At 40.0% G+C, this 25,231-nt stretch overlaps 1 long non-coding RNA gene across 1 annotated transcript; it reads right to left on the bottom strand.

The window, feature by feature from the left end:
* Window positions 1–1,000: 1,000 nt before the first annotated feature.
* LOC143413249 (uncharacterized) lies at window positions 1,001–15,097 on the bottom strand. The gene is made up of 4 exons (XR_013093878.1): window positions 15,031–15,097; window positions 9,958–9,991; window positions 8,467–8,565; window positions 1,001–2,987 (listed from the first exon to the last, which is right to left on the bottom strand). It is a non-coding gene; the product is annotated as an uncharacterized LOC143413249 (long non-coding RNA).
* Window positions 15,098–25,231: the final 10,134 nt, after the last annotated feature.

Here is a 25,231-nt window from a genome sequence, read left to right as displayed (position 1 = left end):
AGAACCATGCCACGTTCAGTCGCTTAAGTCAAACTCTCCCACCATTCTCATGCTCAGTTTGAACTTCAGCAGTTTTTTTTTTTTTTTTGACGATCTCTACATGCCTAAATACACCGATATTTGATAAGCGGATGAACAAATGTACCTAATAAATTAGCCTGAGAGTGTATTTCTTTATCTCTTTCTCTTGGTTCTGCACACCTCTTTTATCTCTGCTTCAGAGCGTGATTCAAACACTGTAATGCATCATCATGAGCCCACCATCCCTGTGTAAGGCACTGGCTGAAACAGCAAAGACATCCTGGGTAAAATGATGTCATGTTTAACCTAATTTGGTTGTCAAAAGAGACTTAAAGGTGTGCTAAGAACTGTGTCAGCACAATGAAGCATTAAAAGAACATGACATGTTTATCACTGTTTCTAATAGACTCAAAAGAAGAAAGAGTAACTTATGTAACTCTTAACAGATAATCAATGTGTGCATTTATAGTATATTCAAGATCTAAGAGTCTGCAGCAGAATCTACAACAAATGTGTAAAATGTGTGAAATTAACAAATAAGAGCCTTACTGTGGTTACTGATTTGACCTCCCCTGGTCTTATGAGAGGCTTTTGAGCGGCACGAGGAATCACTGTGTTTGGAAACTTCTTAAATTAAGACAGAGTAATAAGGGAAGAGTGTTTGTTGACCATCTGTCAGGGTGCCATGGAAACCTTGGGTGTTGCTGCTTGTAGCCACATATGTCTAGAGGAAATTGTTTGGTGAACACACATGACACAGCTTCCCTATCTCGTCTTATCCAACCTCAAACCAGGTGCTCGCACAACTGTTCAACAACAATAATCCCAAACAGGAAATGTTGACAGCAAGATGTCATTGTCTCTTTTGGTCTGTGAAAATGTTTTGGTTTTGTCAGCCAATAAATCAGTGAATGGGAAGGTGGAAAAAAATGGAGGCAAAAGTAGGTCTGTAAATGCCAAAACAACAAATCTGAAATCTGCTTGTCTTCTCACGATCCAGATTTTATGTTAAAAGACAGACCTTTACATTTACTTTACAGTAAAGGATCGTAAATTGCTCTAACTCAGTAAAAGGTCAAAGCAAAGTGCTCCAAATTACCGGAAAAAGCTTTTTATACGAAAATGAATTACAATAAATATATATGCCACATTTAAGGAGAACCACAAACTAAATGCATACATGGACTTAAATAGCTCATTACATAACACATTTGTTAATTTAAGAGGTGTCGTTGCCACAAATCGATCGGGACGATCGTGGCTCAGGAGTTGGCAGTTCGTCTTGTGATCGGAAGGTTGCCGGTTTGAGCCCCGGCTCGGACAGTTTCGGTCGTTGTGTCCTTGGGCAAGACACTTCACCCACTGCCTACAGGTGTTGGCCGGAGGGGCGCGATATGGCAGCCTCGCTTCTGTCAGTGTGCCCCAGGGCAGCTGTGGCTACAACTGTAGCTTGCCTCCACCAGTGTGTGAATGAATCGTAAAGCGCTTTGAGGGTCTCAAAAAGCGCTATATAAATGCAATCCTTTATTATTAAATCATTTTATACTTTGCAGGATATTGCTGTTACATGGAACATTCCAATTTTTTCAGATGTTGCTTAGTTAAATTTCTGCTGGACAGAGATCTGATGACTGTGGAGGCTGTTTGTACAGGATATCAGATGATTGGATCTTTGTGACCACAGTGTGGTCCTCTGCCGCTGTTGCCCATCTGTTTCAAAGTTCAAGATGTTGTGTTCTCAGAGATGCTCTTCTGCATACCTTGGTTGTAATGAATGGTTATTTGAGCTACTGTTGGCTTCGTATCAGTTTGAAGCTGTGTGGCCAGTCTCGTCTCCTCTCATCCGTCTAGAAGCCTAAATAAATTGCTACAATTGGATTGGTTGGTTAGGAAGTTATGTTAACGGGTAGTTTAGACTATGGTGGCCAGTGAGTGTAAATTAATGAGATGCATTTTGTGTTGTTTTCTAATCTAAATGGTCTTAAACAGGCAGCTGTGGATTCATCTAGGAAGATTTTAGGCAAAAATCTTGTTGAAATTCAGTCAACACTGTACATGAAAGAGGGTTGCACACTGCAGGACTCCAAACCGTAATCTTCTAAACATGGGTGACATCAATCTAAGTTATTATCAGCTAGCTAATGCACAATGCAGCGCTTTGTTATGAAGAACAGGTTTGCTTGAAATGTTAGGTAAAAGTTAAATACTCTATAATCTGTCTCAATATAAATATATTAAATGAGATAACAAAATATACTTAGTGAAAAGCAAACACTGATTCCTCTGTATGTTTTTTATTACAACATGCCCAATCTGGAGAAAAATTAAGGCTCAGGCAATCTTCTTTCTCATCCTTTCTTGCCAGAGTGGCGGAGAATCTCCATGGATACCATTATTGAAATATGGGTCAGTCCTTTCACCTACTGGACAACTGGCCAACAAATTTAGCCGAGATGGGGATGTACCTGAATTTATTTTTTTAAATGTAAGTCTAAAGTTTCCTCAAAAGACACATGCTGTTTATGACCAGAAAGAAAATAGGGTCACAATAGCGTTGGCAAGGGCAGAGCAGCTGTCTGAAATGACATTTCCTCCAAACAAACCAAGAAAAAGAGTTTATGACTGTGCATCATAACCAGATGTGATGGTGTCCTCGATGGGGTAATCCTATTAGCTTAAATCAACAGCAGCCTGGACGCTGGGAAATCAAAGTGAAACATATTGCTTGCACTGGGAGAAGGTCAGATGTAATTTGAAGAGTAGGTTATTTAAGTCAGTCAGCTAAAGCATGCAGTCAGCGCGGTTATTAAAGCACGAGCGCTGAAATTGAAAAAAGATTTTGATAGTTTACCTTTACACAGTATGATGTGTTCTGCTCTGCAGGAGAAGCTGACTTTATGAGAATAAATCAGCGGGACACCATCCATTCCTCAGACAGAACTGATGCCTCAGTTTTGCCAAAACATCTAAAAACGAAAAGAAAAAAAAAGAAGTGGGCAAATTCCAGAATAATTTTAAGCGCTCCTGACTCCACTGCAAGTCAGCCGACAAATTTATCCCTCATTAATGATAATAATACCCTTTTAAGGCTATTTTCAGCCAGCAGTGGTTGCCATCAGATACATTTTTAGCCTGTTTAAATGCTCTGTGCTTTTTCCAACTCAGTTTCAGAGGGAAAATAGATGCTGGTTAGAGAGACCTCAGACCACAGCATGGAACTACGTCAGGCCCATTAAAACACCAGAAGTTCACTAAGTATAGGGAGCGATCCTCAGGTCGCATGCCGTTCCCCTCTCTCCTTTTCGCTCTTAATGTGTGATTATGAGTGTGTGGTGGTTATGAAGTCCAGGTTCATTTGTCAAGTTAGCAGGAAGCCTAAAATTTAGTGGAGCGATCTAAAATACAGGGCTGTAGTACTCAGGTTGTGCTTAGCTGAACCCCCATGATATTACATTTCTTAATTAACTTACAGATTAAAATCCAGTGTCAAAGCAAAGGTAAACACCTTCAGCCAGTGCCGAGGAAAAAGTTGGCAGTTTTCCCCACACTAGGGAGCGGGATGTCCTGACCCAGCTATGGTGCACTGCACATTTTAAAGCACCAGTCTTACCACCAGTTTTTATTTCAGTGTTACATGTTTAAAATCAGAGCTTAGCCACAAACAGCAGCCTATCTGAGCATGAAATCTACACTTTTATTTACTATGAAAGTCACGGTGATATTTACACTGTCAGGGTTACGGGATGTTAAAGGCCAATTTTGGTAACGCTCACTTCACAAGACTTGTTTTCAAAATGTCAACACTGATATTGAGATCGTAACGGTTATGATGATGCGTGCTGATCTGGAGCTGGTCTTTTCTGTTATGCGTAGTGACTGCAGCAGAGAAAAATGAGAACAATTTTAATTGGTTTACTTATTTCTTTACGTATTGCTTTCAAGGAGACGGACATACTTGTCATTTTTAATAAAGTGGTGTTGAGTAATAGTTCTTTGAGCTTTCTCAAGATCTTTCTTTAAAAACGTCACATTTTCAGTCCCTTGTATCAGAGTAATGTACTTTGTTTGTTGAGCAAATTCAAGCATTAAAAAAGTACCGAGATGTGTCAGATCCAAGAAATTATTTACGGGAGCTGCCAAGAAGCTTTTCTTAAAGAAAGAAAACAGGAAGAAAAGGCTCAGTTATGCAAAATTAAACAAAACCAGTGAGGGAGAATCTAAATTTGAAACTTTTAGTTCAAATTGTACAGAGGATGACACAGGAGTAAGGTAACAGTAACAGTGAGAGTCTACAACCATCTGTGAAACACGGTGGAGGCTCTGTCATGGTTTGGGACTGCATTTCAGCCAGTGATGTTGGGAATCTTTTCAAAACTGATGGAATTGTGAACACAGAAATTTCAGCTTCATTTTTCAGCACGACAGTGATCCCAGACACACTGCTAATGCAGTAAAAGCATACCTGGAAAGAAAAACACTCAGTGGAATATTATCAGTCATGGTACTGTTGTTGGCATTGTTTGGGTCAGATTCTCACACAGTCCCTCCATGACTCTCTCAGCAGTAGTGCGATACATAGTCAATGTCAGCAGCAGCCCTTGATGGAAAGGCTGATCCAGAAGCAAGGACTGCGATGGTCTGGCCATGTCTGCACCATGAGCAACCATCGCCTGCCATACCGCCTTCTGCTGAAGGAGCGGCCTGCCCACTGGAGAATCAAGTGTGATGCACCCAAGAAGACTTGGATCGAGCAAATTGAAGACGATCTTAAACAATGACGTCTAACCATCGAGCAAGCAAAGGTCAAAGTATATTGTTGACCAAGATGGAAACCCTGGCTTCGTGGACTGCCAGCTAGGGACGGAAGAAAAGATCAGTAATGAATTAGCCTCCCCGGAGCCTGGACCTCAACCTTTTTGAAGGACCGTGGGATCATCTTGACCGAGAGCAGAACAAAAGGCAGCCAACATCCAAAGAAGAGGTTTGAATGTGCTTCAAGAAACTTTGAGAACTATTCCTGAAAATACTGTATAGGAATTTCTTTTATTTATGTATTAATCACATTATTTTATTGTATAATGCCTTGGTGCCACTGGATTTTAACATGTCTGACACCCAAGACAAATGGTGGGGGTGTAGTAAGGAAGTTGGGAGAAGCAGACCACTCCACAAGGGAGTGTGAACCTTAAGGTGTGAAACAGCTGTGTACTGCCTTTTGTTCCTGGAGTGAGACTCTGCTGACCTGCCCCGCGGTCATGTAGGTTCTCCACAAGCTTGGTTTTCTGTTCTTTGTGTGTTTGGATTAAAGAATGTTAGCTACCGCTCACCGCTCGTCTGCAGGCTTTATTTAAATGGAAAACTTCCACAACAATACTTAAAAACAAATGACAAGAAAGCTTTCCTAAGAGAGTTCAGGTTGTGTTGAAGAATAAAGGTTGTCAAACCAAATATTGACTTTTCAGCTTATTTTAATTTTACATATTTAATTTTATGTACTGGACTGTTTGCATATTAGTCATGTCACTACTGCCTACTGGTGATGGCCAGAGGGGCCGATGGTTCGATATGGCAGCCTCGCTTCTGTCAGTCTGCCCCAGGGCAGCTGTGGCTACAACTGTAGCTTGCCTCCACCAGTGTGTGAATGTGAGAGTAAATGAATAGTAGAATTGTAAAACGCATTGAGGGCCCCGAAAAGCGCTATATAAATGTAATCCATTATTATTATTATTAAACCTCTGCAAATATTTCCAATTTTTTCTTGTGAAGTACAGAAAGAAAAGAGGGCTGGCTCGAGATACCTCCACCCTTACAGCTCATAGTCTGCTCACGCACTGATCTAGTCATTTACTTCTTAGCAAAACACCTGAATAGTGCCTCTTGCCCTGGCCTGTCTTGTCTTCATTTTTTTTCCTTCAGTTTCGCTTGCTCTGCCTCCAGCATAGTCTCAAGCTCATGCTCACCACTGCACCCTGCCCTCTTGACTCAGCCACCAGCCCGGCCACCTGCCATCGCTTCCGTTGCCAGTTGGTAACCACTGGCCCTCTCCCTTCAACTGTTATTCATAGTAAAAAGAGTTTAACCAGTTTCTTTGTCCCTCTGTCTGTGCCTGTACCTGGGCTCACCTGAGAACAGAACACGTGCGTTTACATTCATGCCCTTTTATTTCACAGAGAAATATCCTGTATGATTGATGGCAGCGCATCGTGAAATACTTCCACACACAATAACTGCTAAATGTAGTTTAAAGAAAAGTGTATATAAAGAGCATGACTGCTACAATAAAGCTGCATCTTCTATCCAATAATCTTGTGTTATTTCTTGTTGCATAGCAGATTTCATCATTTTAAAAGGAACACACACATACACACGACTGGCAGGTTTACTGGGAAATGACTGAAACCAAAGGAAGTGAAAGGAAAACTTACAAGAAATGAATTTTTGACCTGTTTTCTGTGCCAATATATTATCACACTCTCTGACACTCCCCTCGAAAGCAGTTTGAACCAGTATCACTGGACTATCTCACCCTACCAGTTTTAATTTTTCTATAAGGAAATGGATGCAGATCTTTTCAACTGTTCATACTAGCCTTTACTACTACCTGATTGCTGAACAACTCTGGCAACGTGAATAGCTGACCTGGTTACACAGTATCAGCAGTCTGTACTTGTAAACACACGCATGATGAGATAATGAGGAAAACTCGTCACAACCATCTATAGATAAGAGCTGAGTGAACTTTGCTCACATTTTCCCTTGGCTCCAGCGATTTGCCGGGTTAGTCTGGAACAGGCACACCAAGTCTGATCAAAAAGTTCTTTGAGTTGGCCCCCCCAAAAAAATATAGGGGGGTGGTTTTCCCTTCAAGGTCATATCCCTGAACACATCTAAGAACATGACACTGAACTTCCACTTTGATATTCTGACACATGCATGACTCACAGCCTTGTGAACTGTTGCACTTCTTTTAGAGCATATGATATGTATTTCATAATTCAAATGCTGCTGCCAAGGGACTTTCCTGCTCAAAGGTACAAGGAACATTCTCTTAAATTGTGGCATGGATGCTTTAGTGTGTGAGTGTTCCATCTTTTTGGAAAGATACTCGGTTTTATTATGAAACTGAGTTTAAAAAATATATATAACTGGGTTGGTCTTGATGAGCATTCCTCCACGGCAACAGATGACACATCATTTATTTAGTATTTCTTAAAGATCAACAGTAGAGGAGTAAGCGATATTTTTCAGGGCTGTTCCCAGGGAATTTCCTACATGATTGTGTCATCTCGTACGAAAAAAAAAAAAAAAAAAAAGAAGAAGAAAGAAAGAAAGAAAACGAGACAGACTAGAATCGACTGCATGCCAAGCATAATCTTCCTTTTCTTTTTCTTTTTTTTTCTCCATAAGCTTTGTCCCTTGATGAGCAACATGTGATGTCACACCCTCTTTGGTCCACACCTCTGGGAGCTGTTAAAGGTTTCATTTATAAAGTATGACTTTGTTATGTGAGGCAAGAGTGGACAAACTCGATATTTGTGATTTTTCACCATGGAAACTTTCCTTCTGATCAACATGACGTCAGCAAGTGCTTTGAAGCTCAATTCATATTCAAAATATATAAATGATGCTGTAAATTGTGACTACATACAAGCATACCAAAGCAACATTACTTTACAGCATGGAGAGCTGCTAAAACTAATATATTAAATTAATACATACCTTCATACCGTGTACATTGTAACATACACATAATAGACCCATATTTTGTACCCTCATACCTATAACACACCTATTTCTGTAATATATCTATATATCTATATTATTGCTAATATACATTTTGTAATATATAACTATATAAACTATATTATGGCTAAAGCACTTTCTGGATGGATGCAAACTGCATTTCGTTGCCTTGTACTTGTAACATGTGCAATGACAATGAAGTTGAATTCTATTCTATTCTATTCTATTTTATTCTATTCTATTAAAGTAAGAGAGGTGAATGCACTTCCAGCTTGGCCAATGTCCAGTTCAGAGTTGATTACTGAACTTTAATCTTCATGAACTCTGGTGAGTTACTACCCAGTCTGGGCAGTGGAAATGGGCTTGAATTGCAACACAAAACTTCTCAGCACACACCAGGTGGGGCAGAAATTTCACTCTGCCCGTATTTAAAATTCTGAATCATTGTTTGAAAGCACAAAACCTCATGTTGTACCCATTGGTAAACCATTTTACGATAGCAATACCACAGTAACAAAAGCACAAGCTGCAGCAGTTCCTTTTTAAAAAAAAATTCTACGAGTGTTTACTAAGCAAAATGTTAGTCTCTGATCTATCCTATCACTGACAGGGGGGAATGTCTCTTGAATCACAAGCAAATTGCTTCCAAAGTTTTAGTCGTTTTACTAAGAAAGGTGTATTAAATGTAATTGTGAACAATACCTGTTATTTGAAGTCATGTTCATATCTGTGGAATGGATTAATATTCAGGCTTGTTGGTTCCATTTTCACGTCCACATCATCTGCAAGGATGCACTGAGTCTTAAATGAACACAAACTTTAAAGTTAGCTGTTGTGATGCTGAAACAATGAGTTGAAAGCTACTTTTTTATTTTCGGTAACTGTTTTCATGAATATAAGAAACAGAGTTCATGTCTGCATTGATCTTAACTGATCTCATCAATTGTTCTTTCTTTCAGTATGACTAGTGATAGAGTGATAGAACTATGTCGAATATATTGGTGGAAAAGAACATTTAACCTTTTGCTAGGTACTTGCTAGGCAACGTGATAATGTCATAATATCTGATATAGGTAAGAACCTCAAGCAGCCTAAAATGTACCAATGTGCTAAGTTTGGTTGCTCATGTTCTGTTCACATTCATGTCACAACTGGCATTAAATTCAAAATAAGTTTTTATTTTTAGAAAAATGCAATTTTCCAGCTTGTCTTTGTTTGATTTTCAGAGTTTGTGTTCTTTTTTCAACAGAACAGACAAAGAAGTAAAACTGCTGTAAACGATACGGGTGTGCTTTTAGATATCTAGTCATCAACTGTGCTTGCGTGGTTTGTGACATTACTCAGAACAGTACAGTTTTACTGTAAAGAGATGCAGGATTATCCGGATGTGCTAGATTGGGCGGTAAGAAGCAATGCAGTTTGAAAAAAACTGGGTGAGGTTCTCGAACTATTTCAATAAGAATTTTTTGCTTAAAACTCAGGAGAGATCCTGACCAGATGGCTTTTAACAGTGATAACATTGTGAGACTGAGACGTTGATTAATTTCATCCCATTTGTCTCACTAGGCTTTGCTACCATGGAGATATGAACAATAATGCACTTTATTCTGCTTGTTTATGACAAATGTGACCTCAAACCCAAGTCATGGCACACAGTGAGACATTAACCTTTATTTAGCTACAACGGTCTGCTGATATTGCTTCTGTGATCAGAGGTCACATTTGCTGCTGTACAAAGATTTTCCTTGCGTTTGACTGACAAACTTAATAACAATGGCATATCCTGAGCCAAGAAGCAAATTAGTTGCCACCATCTACACTTATTTTGCACTCGGCTAAAAATAAAAGACTCGGGGAGCAAAACATCATACATATGCCTTATAAGGTCTGGGCTATTGGGGCCCTTTATGGTTTCCTATAAAAATAAACAAGCGTGCTGTCATCACAGAGGCTGTTATATTCTAAAGCCAGGCAATTAAAAATGTGCTGATAGTAGCAGGGTAGCAGCCGAGAGCTGAGTCCGTGCCAGGGCTCCATATGTGCGAGGGTGGAATGAACTCACAGCTAAGGTCACAGGAAAGAACAGAACATTTGGTGGATGGCATTGTGGAGTTTGTATGCAAAGGATCTGCACGTGTGTGAGTGTATTTACGTTATGTGCTGGTATGTAAATGCTTTAAACTGTTTGCTTACTTTGTGTGCGTGGGCCAGAGTGTTAGCAATGCACCTGCAAAAAAAGAAAAAAACAAAGAATAAAAATGGTCTACGATTATAATACACATTATAAGTTAAGACCAATTGTTGCACCGTGACAGCTTAATAGGGTGTGAGCAGGACTACATTGTTTGCTGTCTACCAGAATTACTCAGTTAAGATGAATGGCGTCTTACACACGCACTCACTCTTGCATGTGGGGTTGTTTGGGATGTGGCGTGCGAACAGGATTATGCACTCAATCACTCATCAGCGTTTATGACAGGTTGCACACATGCACGCTTGCGCACACACACACACACACACACACACACACACACACACACACACACACACACACACACACACACACACACACACACACACACACACACTCAACCTCACACAGACTCCAGGAATATCCCCCTGTCTTTCCTTGGAGGAGTGGGATCACGCTTTACACTCTTTCAGGGTGGCCCATACTGCTGCGTGCCAAATTCTGGCATGTAGGGAAACAAAAAGAGGAAATTCTATAAAATTCTATACGGGCTTTACCTTTTTACTGCTCTGCTCCCTTTTGTTTGGAACACTAAAAATAGTTTGGCAAATGCAGCATATGAATTTTCTTACCAACCTATTTGCAACACAGGTCTTTAGAAGAGCTGGCTCGTGTTGCGAGATACGCGTAAATGGTGCAATTTGTGTTTACACTGCAATCAAAGCCGAGCTAAGAAAGTTGAGAGAAGTGCAGTGAGAAGTCCACCACAGTGTTGCTTTTATCACGTTACCCCAGGGAAGCTTGATGATAAGCACTGATGCTTATCCACACATACATTTCAAAACTAATCTTTTGGGGTTTATTTTCATGTAGGCATGCAGTTTAGAGCATGCAGTCGTTTTCTGCACTGTGTATTTTTTTGCTCACCTCTGCCTCTTTGGTAGTGCGGTGAGTCAATAAGCACTACAGTGGGAGGATAACTGTGTTGGCTTGTTTTGGCTTGTTATTAGAAAATATTAGAGGCTTGTGAAAAGTATAATTACAGGAATGAGTCTTAAAGAGATCATTTAATTTAAATATGTGCTAGCATTTAATGATGTATTTACTTTTGGACCAGTTAAGTAGGAGATCAAATCTCCTGCTTAATCATCAATCAGCGATTATACACCAATCTAAGCATATAAACTTTTTTAAAAGATTTTTGTTTTTGCTACAAATTCCACCTATCAGTTCAATTGACACAATAAGTGTAAGTGTAAGTTTTTCCTAGAGCAATTGTGTGCTACTTTAGGCTTCACTTATACAGGCATAGAGACTGGTTGGCAACCAAATGGTAACTACTGGTTGCTAGGAGAATATGAGCATCCCTCCGTCAAACACTCAGTACTTGCTAGCATGAAACTGTTTGCAAACAGAAATACAATGCTGCACCAAAAACCTCTGTTCAGTTGCTCAAGCTGATTTATCTTCAAGTGGCAACTCCCACGTTAAAAAATAATGCCAACAGTGGAACATCAAAACTACAGTTTATGCAAACTGCAACATGAGGCTGGTTGCAAAAATGAATCTTTCCCAATAGACTTCCATGTTTGCGTGATGCAGCTTGTGAGTAAACCTTGCTCACCAAGTTAGCTAGGGATAGCAGAACATCTTGTACTCCACCCTCTCAGCCAAATGTGATTGGCTATGGCTCCAAAAAAATACAAACAAACACAGCAAAAACAAACCTCATGTTTTTAACACTCTGGTTTAAAATGACATTTCATAGACAACTAGATACTGTTATACTAGCTATCACCATCTTTGATATACAGTCTATGGATTATTGGATTCTTAATACACCTGTTGGTAGAATTGTGTGATCATAATGTAGCTCAGAGGTGTATAAATCACATTGTCTCACAGAGTCTCTCAAAGTCAAACGTCTTGTTGTCTGCAGAATTCAGCTCACAACTGGGAATCTATTATCTAGCATGGATGAAAAAGAAAGCAAACATATGACCTACTGTGTCTGACTCCTGGAGTCTGAGCAAGCAGGACTCTTATTTGACAAATGATGTCACCGAAACTTGGATAGGGCAAAAACTTGGGAGCAAACACCGATGTGCGGAGTCATAAGCACACACACACACACACACACACACACACACACACACACACACACACACACACACACACACACACACACACACATTGTAAACCACAGGGTCTCGGGTCAAAAGAGGGGTTTGTCTGTCACGAAACAAGGATGCAGTGGGTAGTTAGCCCAATCAGTTATAGCCATAAAAGTCAAAAATACAATAGAGCCACACAGAAATCTTGTGCAAACAATATGCAATTAAAAATAATTGCACATTTTTGCTTCCATAGGAAAACACTGTTGAAAATTTTGAATTAAATCTTTTGGTCATTTCGGTTTCTGTCCACACAAATTCCCTGTTATGTACACTGGTAATACACAAAAAGAGCCTCAGTACCATTTGTTTATTGAATAAAAATGTAAAATGAAATTAAAATGTCACTTCTAATGAATTCAATCTCAAATTCATTATATACACAGATAAATCTAATGATAATCTGTACTCTTGACTAATTTGAAGAGGAACACGTGGCCTACTTTCTGCACAACCACAGCCCACTAAAGCTTATTTCTCTGTGTCATAGAGCTCGATTGTTGCCCAAAACAAATCCGAATACCTCAAGCCACACCGCTGATCATTTTAACATGGTCAGTTTTTTCTTGCAACAAACATGGGGCCTCTAGTTTATTTTGATTCATTCCCACAGCTATTGTTCTGCTGTCATAAATACTAAGGCACCAAATGAGTATTAACTAGCAGCTGAAAAATTGTCCAGGTATTGCTGGAGTCACCATTGTTGAGAATTACTACCAGCTGTTTTTGAAAACTAGTTTGCCCTTTCTAAGGAAAGACTGGACATTTTTTTCAGGAACAACCTTGGAGTGGTAAAGGAAAGTTTAAGTCTGCACTTTCTAAGGGACGGGTTAATGCATTGTTAGTTTTGGACTTTTGTGGTTTCTGACATTAAGAAAACCTGCCTTTTAAAGTTCTCCAGAGCCCTGGTAATGAACTAATCATTTGATTCACATGTGCTGATCCAGGGTGATCTCCTGCAGGACAGTGGCCCTTGAGGCCTGGAGTGACCCCCCCCCACCCCACCCCCCACCGCCTGATCTAAAGAGTGACCAAGATCATAGATCAAGCTGTCCAATAATCATACATTTCTTTTCAATCTTCATGCAACACTCTAATTTTTGCTAAGTGGTGGCATTAGTGCCTATGGTGGCCATATGTGGTAGATGCAGGATTCTAGATGACAAATGGTAGCCCTCACTGAAGTGGGGGTAGAGATTTAGGGTTTTCCTTTATTTTGCTGAAAAAGTATTTTCAGTTTCCATGGCGAAGTCCAGCTGGCAGCAAAACCTGTGTTGAAATGGGCTGACTTGGCTTATGATGAAAAAGCAGAAACAGAAAAATGTTCTTTCAGTTGTAATCTGAGCGCTAATTTACTGTAAGAAAGATAAAAACAAAAGTGTGAACGAACTGGTTGGGCTCGTCTTGATTATCAGACCAGCTGGGTTAGCCGTCTTCTTACCATTTCCTCTTGTCTCTAAATCCACCAAGACTTGGACGTTGTTCGGACATTCTGGGCTGTGAATTCACCTTTTTACTTAATCTAGATAATGCATGGTGCACAAAAGAATTACAATAAAAGAGATGACATTTGTCCTATTACGTTTCAGTCTACTCCTATCTAATATCTTAAAGATATTATATAATTATCATATAATAGAATATCATCCATTAAAATTTTTTGCTTCTTATCCAGGTCTGGGTTTTGGGGGCAGCAGTCTAAGCAAAGGGACTTTCTCTACAGCCATCTCCTTTAACTCTTCCAGGGAGACACTGAAGTCTTCCCAAGCCAGCTGAGAGATCTAATTTCGCTTTTGTAGGTCTGGCCTGTAGTCTCCTCCCGAGATGAGGTGTTTCAGGTATGTAGTGCATACCTGAAACACCTCATTTACGAGGCATCCCAGGGATGTCCTAGTCAGATGCCCGAAGCATGTCATCTGGCTCCATTCAATACAGTCGTGTAGCGGCTCAACTCTGAGCCCCTCCCAAATGTTCCGTCTCTTTTCATTACTTGTATATGTGATTTCATTCTTTCAGTAGTTACCCAAAACTCGTGGCCATAGATGAGAGTAGGAATGTAGATCAGCTGGTAAACTGAGCCCTTTGCTTTCACACCCAGCTTTGTCTTTACCACAACAGACTGGTACAGCATCCGCATCACCACCCGTGACGCACCAATCCATCTGTCAGTTGTCGATTCCCTCCTTCCCTCACTCATAATCAAGACCCCGAGATAATTAAACTCATCTATGTGGGACAGCAAGTCCTCACGAACTCAGAGAGGATACCCCATCCTTTAACGACTGAAGCGTGGCCTCAGACTTGGAGGAACTAATTCTCATCCCAGAGACTTAAAAGTCAACCTGCAACCTTGGCCAAAGCGATCTTATGCTTGGCCCAGTATAACCTAGAAACCATCAGCCGACAAAGCTATGAGAACCACATCATCCACAGAAAGCAAATCAGAAACTCTCTGCTGCCTGGCTGCACCTGGAGGTCCAGAAACTTTACAAACAGATAAAGAGACAAAGAATAGCCCGAGTGGAGTCAAACTCCCACCAGGAACAGGTTTGACTCACTGCCAGCAAGCTCCTTAACAACAGACCAGATGTACCTATACTCATGAGCACTCCCCACATGACCTGCATGACATCCTGCAGCACAGTCGAATGCCCTCTCCAAGTCCAAAGACTCATGTTGACTGTTTGGGCAAACTCCCACACGCCTTGAATATCCTCAAGAGGATTAAGTCATATATGATGCTTTAATACTAAATATGAATGTGCTTACAAGTCTACATATTTCCACATCAAGATGTGTTATTAAAGAATCAATTTCTTGGCTCTTTAAGCACCTACAAGAACAGAGAATAAGGGAGGTAAGAGTAGGCGAAAGTAATGGATATTTGCAGAATGCATTTACCTGATGTCATCTCTTTCCAAATGAGCTGTGTAACTGATCCTGCCAGCCAGCTGGTCTTCACCGTCTGTGGTTTGGGTATAATGAAAGAAGGAAGGGAGGAAACAGAGAGTGAAAAGTATAAATGATATATTGAGGTGGTTACGTTTACTGCAGCAGTAATTTTGAGCTCTTACATCTGAGTCACTGCCTCATCAGTCATCATCTGTCGCTTTCTAGCTCTTATTACCTGTTTCTGCTCTAATTACATGTTGCACTAACATTTTTAGGGTTTCTTCTTTGATGGTTTTGACTAACAGGAGAAAGGGAAGGACAGGGATATTGGATTTGATTCACATTAACGCTGATACTGTGCTTAAGTGTTTTACCAAGCTCACTTCTCAGCTAAACGTGTGTGAATAAGGTCCAGTCTGGTAAACAATTTTATTCAGCGTGCAGCTTCATCCTTCACGTCACCTTTCATCATCTGTGCTTTCTCTGTACGCCTGCTTTTACCTCAACCCTCTCTCAATCCTCCCAAGCACGCTCTCTCTCTCGTGCCAAGACACTCTGTTTTATGCACCCGAGAAGGGAGGGGGGGGTCCCCCTCTGTCTATTTCTTTACCATGTCTGCACCACAGGCAGCACACGCGACTTCCACTTGTCCATTAATGCTGTTGGATCAGGAACAGGTGGTTAATATAGTTCAGTTTGACGGCTTTTCCAATGCTGGCTGCACGCTCTGTTTTGCCAAGCAGAAAGATTGCGTGAGTAAGTGTCCTTAGTATTTATACAAGGCCATTATGGGATTAAAGATATAGAAGCTGTTTGCTCCTCTGATTTTTGCAGTTTTAGCAAACGCACGCCTGGTGACAGGAAGACATGGGTGTGTTTGTGCACGCACGGAGGGAATGTCACACTAGCATGACAGCCTGTCCTTGTTAAGCAAGTACAACAGAGTCTTGTTTGACAAGATAACAACTTGCTGTGGAATTACTGTCATCTCTCGTGCAATACATAATTCAGAGCCATGGATGAAGACACAGTGAAGGGCTTATATGTGCTTTTTTGTCATTCAGAGGTCGCTCTCTTCCAGTATTTCATGTGGTACCTGTAGATGGGGCTTGTTTGTTTATGCTTTCGTCATGGTGGCAAGCTGACACTGCAGGCTTAATGCCAGCTCATGTGTCTGCACAAGCCTTGGTGTTTTGGCACTGCCACTGTTATGATAAATAAGGTAACATAATAGGACCTGAACTGTTTTATCAGAAGTTCAAGGTCGCAGAGTTTATGAGTATCTATATTTCCTCTTTCTCTGAATGAGAAATTTAAAATGAGCGCACACAGTATTCAACACAGATATACCAAGGTGTCAAGTAACAGTTTAGCAGCACATTGATGAATGAATTTAAAGTGGGCCATTTATGCTTGTGTCCAGCATAAACATAAAAGTTTGATTCGCCAATTTGATACATTTGATAGATTAGCCAGTGGCAGCGCACTTTACTAACATGGCACATGATGTAGCATCTTTACAATTGTTTTTGACACTGAACATGTTCCAGCACCTCCAATAGGTGAAAACTTATCATTCAAAATCATAATTCTATTCAGTCTATTATTGCAGACTGAATGATGAACTTGTACTCAGTGTAATGTTGCAGTTTCTTCATTACCTTTTTTGGGGGAATTTGACTTTATATTTGTGATCATTTGTGGATCTAAGTGATATTTTTGGAATATATAAGGGATATGGATGGTCCCGTTTTTGGATCAGGTGGTGATGTTGGTGGTGTGTTAAATGTTGTATGAATACTAGATGACAAAACCACAGAAAGCAACTTAAAAAAAAAGAACACAATATAAAATTATGCACATGCATTCTTATATTTAAGTAAGTAATGTGCAGAAGAAGTAGAAAGAAATTAGAAAAACAAGAACCCGTAACCCGTAACTTCAGTGCTGACAAAAGAAAAGGAAATACTTCCTTTTTGTTGATTTAATTCAAGCTTAAGATTGAGACAAGCTATCTTTTGCATCGGCCGTTTGTCGGGTCCCAGAACATAGGTGGGTGGCAGTGGTTAGCAAAAAAACTTCAAAACTGCACCTTTAGATATGTTACCTGAGATCCTGGAGCTGCTTAAACAAAGCTGCAAACTCTCTACGTGTGTTCTGGTCCTTTATGTGGTTTAACATAAGATGACAGACTAACTGCACTTTTTCCTGTGATTGCAGTAAAAAGGCACCAAGTTTCTTTCATTCAAAAGAAAATAAGAATGAAAGAAAACAATGGAAAGATTAGATACGTTAGTGGTAAGTCAATAGTTAAGTGTTAAAGACTGAACACTACATTACACTCCAAAAGCACTCAAAATAATGTCACGGCAAGGCTTTACCTAGAAGATTAAATCAGTGAAAAACAGTGGAAACAACTGTTCTAAGCTCTTGATGTCTGGATTTCTACAGAAGCAATAATGAGCTGTATGTGATCTTTACATTACAGGCTAAACATGGAAAAACCATCCGATCTGGGTCACCTATGGGTGAAGAAAAGCTGTCTTTTTTCCCCTTTCCTGTGCGATTCTATGTTGGCTTATGAAAGCCTACAAAATGAGTGATGTCATACCAATTACAGCACAATGAATCTGGTGCAATAAACCCAAAGAGTTTGACTGCTTTATTAAAAGCCTATCAACAGCGACCGCATATTCTCTTTCCCGCTCACATTATTTACATGATTTTCCTTAATTTCTTCCCCCATTTTTGGACTTTAACCTCAGCTTGCCTTTTTGAACGGGACAGAGAGAAATGAGGGTCAGGTCAGATCTGAATGGTGAAGCGATAGTGAAAAATAAAAGGAACCAGCAAGAAGAAGGCCTGTGCTTTTGTTGGAGGCTGGCCAAGACACGGAGCAAAGAAAACAAGCGCAGGGGAGCTGCTGCAAAGACAGTTGGGATATTATCCACTCAAAACATGCACACTCCAGCTGATTTATAACAGCAACCTGCAGTTTATCAAGCTTCATTTCTCAACAAAAATGTGTATTCTACCTCAGAGTTGTTCATATGGATTGCGCTAAGCTTTTTCTGGGTGTGAGTCTTTACGCACAGTTCTTTTTTACTTTTCTTTTTTCTTGTGATGTCTCTTTCCATTCTGCAGGAAATGAAAACAATAGATTATGCTCTGCTCTGCTCTTCTGGTGGAGCACAACATATAACATGTGTTATTTGAATTATCTGTATGTGGTAATATTATGCATCATAGAGTACAGTCATGTGCCAGTCCATTCGCCAGATTGAAGATTTTTTACTCATACTATAAAGGTTATATGTTTATGTTTGTTATATGTTTGCTTTGTTCATGCCTTTATCCTAATCTCAACATTTTGACTCTTTGATTAGTCCTACCTGTTCCTAATTGCCTCTAATGGTGTACTAATGGTGTCTCCTTTTTTCTAATTTACTTCTAACTGTAGATAAAGTGGGTTTAAGATCACTGTAGCCTCTTAAACTCACTTTATTTCAACTGGCCACCAGGGGGCGACTACTCCAGTTGTAAAGACAGGTCAGATGTTATGTAAGTCTATAAGATAATGATCCTACTTCCTGCTTGATTTATGGACTCTTAACCACTTCCCTAAGGCTCCAGTTACACAAATCCAGAAACTTGGCAACTGCCTGACAACCAGCAGTTGCTGGGGAAAATTAGCATTCCCAGGCTGGTTGAGTTGTTGCCGCTAGTTCCTACAAAACTGAGTGCTAAAAAGATTGTATTTAAAAAGATTTTAATACTTATACTTTGTTCTCAATTTACAGCTTATATGACTATTTTTCCACATTTGACTGCCTCAAACGTTTGCAGACAAGTCTGTGTCTTCCCCACAAACTACAAGCAACCACAGAATCTGCTTGCAAGTAGGTTTTTGATGCAACATCCTTTGTGACTGATGTCACCCAGCAACAATCAGTAACCTTGAACAACCACTTACAACCGGTCTGGGAATACACATTTTTCCCTAGCAACCAGACTGGTTGCTGTGGGGTTGCTATGACTGGGGACTATTGAATTCATGCACTGAAGCTCTAGTTTAAAGTCTTCTCAACACAAAATGATCTTCATTCTGTAAATTATAGTCTTGTTGGGGTAAAATAAACCCTAAAGGAAAGCCGTGCCTACCTCACGGCTTCTCACTCAAATTCACTCTGCTTGTGACTCCTAGTTTCAAAGGGAAGAGTGAGACGGGAATCCACTAACTAATGAACAATGTCAGGGTGGCTTTTGTTGCATTCTACCTGCCAGGCGTTTGCATTTGAGCCTCTTACCTTGAACTGAGCTTTATGTTACAAACTAAAGAAGAAAATGATGTACACTGGAATCTGTATACAGGAATCCTAAAATCCCTTTGAAGCACTCAAAATAGACACCATCGCATTCGTTTCTGCTGGGTGTCACTCTGGATTACATCTCTGTATCCCTCTGCTCCCCCGAAAGGTGCAACAACTGCTTTACTTTGGAAAACTCACTAATGCTTCTGTAGCCCTAGATTTTCCTTAAAAGTGAAGCAGGCCGACCATTATAATCAAATTAAGCCTCTGTCTGTGTAAAGTATGTGTGCAGTTTATGAGCCAAAGCAATGACTATTAGCTGATGAGTGGAAATATCTATATCCAGGGTCCAGTCAGTACTGTGTGCTGCCTCCCTCCTCCTCCTCCCTTTACTCTCCTCTGCCCTCCTCCTCGCCTGCTTTCCCGCCAACTGAAACACTCTCTTTCTCTCTCGCTCCCTCTCTCTGTTTGTCTTTTGCTCTCTTTCTCTCTCTCCCATCTTGTTTTCTTTCTCTTTTTTCCACGTTCTTTATCTCTTCTCTGACTACTAAACAGGTCTCACGTGAGCTCTTTTTTTCCATCCGCTCAGAAAGGACACCGCCCTGTCTGGCCTCTGTGGCGGCCTGAGCCATACTGTGATTGGCTGGAGGTCGAGCACTGCAGGCATAGCGTGTCTAAGACAAAAACACAGGGCATCCTGCCAGTTGTTGTCCCTGAGGGGTGAGAACTGTGAGTTGGAGAACACTGAGTGAGTGCCTGCTTGGCTGGAGGACAGTTTCACTGCAACACACTGTACATCTGTTTTGCAACCACTTCGTCCCCACATATTGAACACTTCCAAGTGAAGAAGACAATATCCTTTTACAGTGAAGATAAGTGAAGATAAAGTTTGATCCCTCATAAACAACATAAATATCACATAAAACCATTCACTAGGAGCTTGTGCAGTTTTTAAATGGATATCAGCTTTTGAAATGAGACCCCTGTGTACTGGCAGCGTGATGAAATAACACAATGCTTCAGCATATGACAGAAGCTTGAAACACCTCATGGAAAAAACAACAAATCTTTTTTGTCTGTTTTAAAAGAGTTCTCAAAGCTCTCAAAGCAACATGAGAAAGCAGAGCTCTATTTTCTACCTGACAACTAAAGTTGTCTATTTCCAAATCTGATCAAGAAGCCTGCAAAATGATTTCATGGGGCAGAGTGAAGTTCCTGGCTGGAGTGGCCGCTTGAGGCTGTAAGGTGGAAACTGACTCAATTTTGAAGTCATCTCTGACTCAAGAGCAATGGAAAGTGTAAACAGCCTGGTCCTACAAAAGAAAAAAGAACAGTTCGATCAAGGTCACCGCAACCAACATAGCTGCGTACTTACCCTAGACTGTTTATAAATGATGGACATAGCACCTGTTCTCATCTATCTGATGGTATAAAGGGCTTTTGTACCATATGACTCTTTCCTGATGGTTTCAATAAATACACACAATTCACTAGTCCATGAACATGCAGTGTCCCTCAGCGAATCTTGCACATTTGGCCCCCAGTCGTAATGTTTGGTTTCAAAATACCAAGATGGCAACAGTAAGATGAGTGATAAAGATAAGTATCTGAAAACCGACTGTGGCTGTTATTCTTCACCAGATTGTTGCTTCCACCATGGTGGTAAATTAGCTCACCAGGTTTAGTTGCTATCCTCATACTCCTTGACTTTTTTCTTTAATCCTCTTTCCTCATTTGTTCCCCATTGGTCTGCCTGGAGTTGACTGTTTGTTTCTCAGGAAACAAGGGCTCCTTCACCATCCCTAGATTCCAGCCCACCTGCCCACCTTGGGTTGAACTTGGTGGGAAGTCCACTCTTGGGAAAACTGGTATACTTAGACTTTTTAACCCTTCACAGACTGACAACCAGCAACATTTTCAACTCTAAAATCTCTGCTGATGTCTTTTCTCCTTGCCATTATGTTTGCACATGGCTCAATATTCCAGATCAGCAATTTGCCAATACTGGCACCTTGGTGCTTACCCACCACTTACCCTCATAGGTCCTGGTGGAAGTTGTAAAGCAATAAAGATGCACTTAGTTTTTCACACACTGCTACCTGCATTTTGGCTTAGTTTTTGTTAAATACATAGAGACATGGTGTAGCATATCATGTTATGTTATTCATCTTTGGTTGAATTAGAATATTTTGAAAACCTACACAAACCTTTATTGTGTTGTGACACATTTTATTATGTCCTGATGTGTAAAGCCTTAAAATTGAAAGAAAGTATACTTTCTTTTTCCATAACCGTATGCACATGTATGCACACTTCAGTGTTGGTAGTTAGTTCCAATTTTTTTCTATTCTTTTTTTTAAAATTATCTGCAACAGCCATCATCCTTGACCAGTTACTGTATAGTAGTGAGACTGAAGAGAATTGGCTTTCATGTTTCCACACTGTGACAGCTGTGGGCTTATAGTTTATATTTGTCTTGTGAAGGTATTATCTCAGAAATACTTTGGCACAAAAGTTCAACCAGACTCACAAATGTACTAATTTGATTTTGGTAGTCAAAGTCATGTTGGCCTAATTCTTGTGAAGCTCAGTCATACATGGAGGGATTTTTATCTGGTCTGGGACAAATTTCTGAAAAAATCTAAAGGATTAATTTTTAGAATACACTTAAAAGCCTTTAATTTTCTCAAAATTTGACAGTGCGCCTTACAATCCACCTTATGTATGAATTCTGGTTGTGCTTACTGACCTCGAACCATTTTTATCTAAAATCTGTCAAAAAATGTTTTAGTACGCTACAAAGTAACTATGAAGTAACTACGAAGCCGCACCGCTTGATGGATTGTCGGAGCATTACGCCTACCGTAGTCAGGAGCCTTGCGGAGTAATCTGGGTCCAAAACTCTGCCTTCTTCAGGTCCCAAAGTCACATGAACATTGCAGCATCACCGATAATTACAAATGGTCTAAATTCTTTCATCTTTAATAAAATGATCAGTGTTGCTGCTTTACCAGGTTTAACAAGTAAGTTTAACATCCAGACAGCCATGAAAAGAGAATTTATTAAATTTAACAGAGTTATAAGTTAGCAGGAAGTTAGCTCGCTTTCCACCTAAACACGAGATGAAAACATACCCGTTCATCGACAGTGTGCCTTATAATCCGGTGCGCCTTATCGTCCAAAAAATACAGCATAAATTGATGACAATTCAAAAATTTTAAGTACTGTTTAAGAGTCACTGCAGCTCTGCTAATCATAGAGCTGGCGGTTTGATTCCTGGCCTCCTGAGTCTGCAGGAAGGGGTTCAGTATCTTTACCCAGGGACACACATTTCCCCCAACACTTAAAAAAATTGTATTTATAATATTTAGTAAAATTATTGCTTCATGTTTATGAGGGAAGCTAATCTTTTTTGTTTGTTTGTTTTTGTTTTTAGTAAATGGATCAATTGGGGTGTGATTGCGTGTGACAGAAAGAGCTTAAAAGACATAGAATAATAATGATAAAGGAATTGTATGTATAGCTTACAATAAAAAGTGCTCTGAGTGCTCAGGTAGAGCAGTAGAGCATGATATAATTGCCACCCTATTTACTTTGTACAGAAGAATAAATGGACGTAAACTACAAGTTGATGAGCTTGCATAGCCATCCAGTCATGAGATGGCAATATCAAAGGTTTTGTTGTTGTTACTGTTTAAAATGACATCTCTGGGGTTTGGCAGCCACACCTAGAAAGGTGCTGCCGCCAATGCAACCTTGTATATGATGAGTTAGGTCAGTCCACCAAATGAATATCTTAGATGTAGAAAAAGGTTTGGGGGGGGGGGGGGGGGGGGGATAGAAGCCAGACAGCTAATTAGCAAAGAGAGACAGGTTTTCACAGACATCCCTGTGTGTCACTGTCTCACTACCACACCCTAAACCTCTCTCCCCCCCCCCCCCCCCCCCCCCTTGATAAAAAGCATTTGGCTGTATATGTCTGAACCTGCCATGACTGAGCAGCTCAACTTCTTAGAAAAATGTCTGCATGTGTCATGCAAACATAGATTACCTCACAATCTAGACCAGACATTTTACTTGGTTACACCGAAGCCAAGACAGACCTTCAACGTGCTCATCCCTAGTTCAAGTCCTAAGTTGGTAATTTCTGGAAATGGACAGTCGCCTTGAAGTAGAACACATTTGGATAACAGAAAATTAGATGCACATGAGCAATATTTGTTTGTGTATTATAATAATGTGCAGTTTACCCCCCTTCACTTGGATTTCAGAAGAAACTACCGTCAAAGTGCTGACTGGGCTTCTCACAGTCTCGTATTCTAGAGCATTAAAGCATTATCAAACCATGGCAGTGGTTGAAGTGTGTAAGCCATTGAATTAAGGGGGATTTAGGAATGAGATGATATTTCAACGAGTCAAAGTGTGTGTGGAATGTCATGTTATGTCATACTATCGCATTGTCTTGTATCACCTAAATGCAAAATCTTGAAACAGAATACGGCAATTTCAGTGGAAAATCCTTACAAGCCTCATTAGTGTCTTAACAACACAAAATTTGTGGTTGTTAGAAGCCATAATTTGCTAGTGAAAGTTTGTTCACTTTCTAGAGTTTCAAGCTGACTCATTTTGAAATGTTGTCAGAGTTTGAAATATGCACTAAATAATAGATTGCATCTCACTAAAACACATGAACATCCCACCGAGAAACAAAAAGACCACTGAAATTGGGTTGACTTGTGACTGTATTACAAATATGATAAGGAAAATATAAGGTAGTGTGCATTTTCAAATTACATGTTTCACTTAGTTTTAGAAATATCAGATTGTTTGGCAAATGTAATGCTATCATAACGCATGCATCTGTAACATATTACTGTTTTAAATTCAGTAATGACTGGGGTCACTCAAACAATTTTGTCACTAATATTATACAACTTCAATCATCTGCATAACTGAAGGATAGAAACAAAAACTGACAAACATCCCTTTCCATGCATGCTTGTGCCACCATCTACAGTATCTAAGAAGTGGATAATTCCACATTACTTTGACCTTATTTGCATGGAAGCATAAGAATGTGAATGTAATGCACAAAGTGTGGCCAGGACAGGAACAGCTATCCACTGCTGCAAACACAACATCACATCTCCCCAAGCTCCTCCAAATGAAGCATGCCAAACACAAAGCTAGCTAGAAAGACCAGACTCAGAGTGGTGTTCAAACCATCACATAGAGTAAAGAGAAATGTTGCCATTATCACCAGTAGATTTGGTAGAATCAGTAGCCACATTTTTCTATAAAGTGCTCTTTGGGCTGGCTTCTAGCAGCTGTGTGGGAATACTTCAATACTACAAGAGCAGATCTTGCGTAGGATCTCATTTTAACTACAGGGTCTGTATGGGTGATATGTGGTTTTATAAAGTTTAAGTTGATTTAACTCAGCTGGCTTGGGTGTCCCCCACAGATGAACTGGAGGAGGTGGCCCAAGAGAGGGAGGTCTGGGCGCTTCTGCTTAGACTGGTGCACCCGAGACACAAACATGGATAAACAGCAGAAATAGACGGATGGATAATTCACCTCATGTGTACAAAAATGTAGTAGCAATTACCTTTTGTGCATTGAATTACTTTCTACAACAAGTGTGGATATGTTAGTAAACTAAAACCGAAATGCTATATACTTTACACAAGGAATGTCAAACTCATTTTACAACATGGGCCACATACAGTCCACTTTGATCTTAAGCGGACAGGACCAGTCAAAACTCCCCTTTCTGTCAAGTTTAATTACACAGTGAATCCTTGAAATGTATTAATGTAAGAAAAATGAGTGAAATTTCAACAATGCATCTTAATTATGCATGATAAAGAAATGTTAATGTGGTAATTAGAAGACATTTG

The sequence above is a fragment of the Maylandia zebra genome, linkage group LG17, assembly GCF_041146795.1.
Source record: "Maylandia zebra isolate NMK-2024a linkage group LG17, Mzebra_GT3a, whole genome shotgun sequence".
In the NCBI taxonomy this organism is placed as follows: Eukaryota; Metazoa; Chordata; class Actinopteri; order Cichliformes; family Cichlidae; genus Maylandia; species Maylandia zebra.
This window is presented reverse-complemented; position numbering and strand designations above follow the sequence as displayed.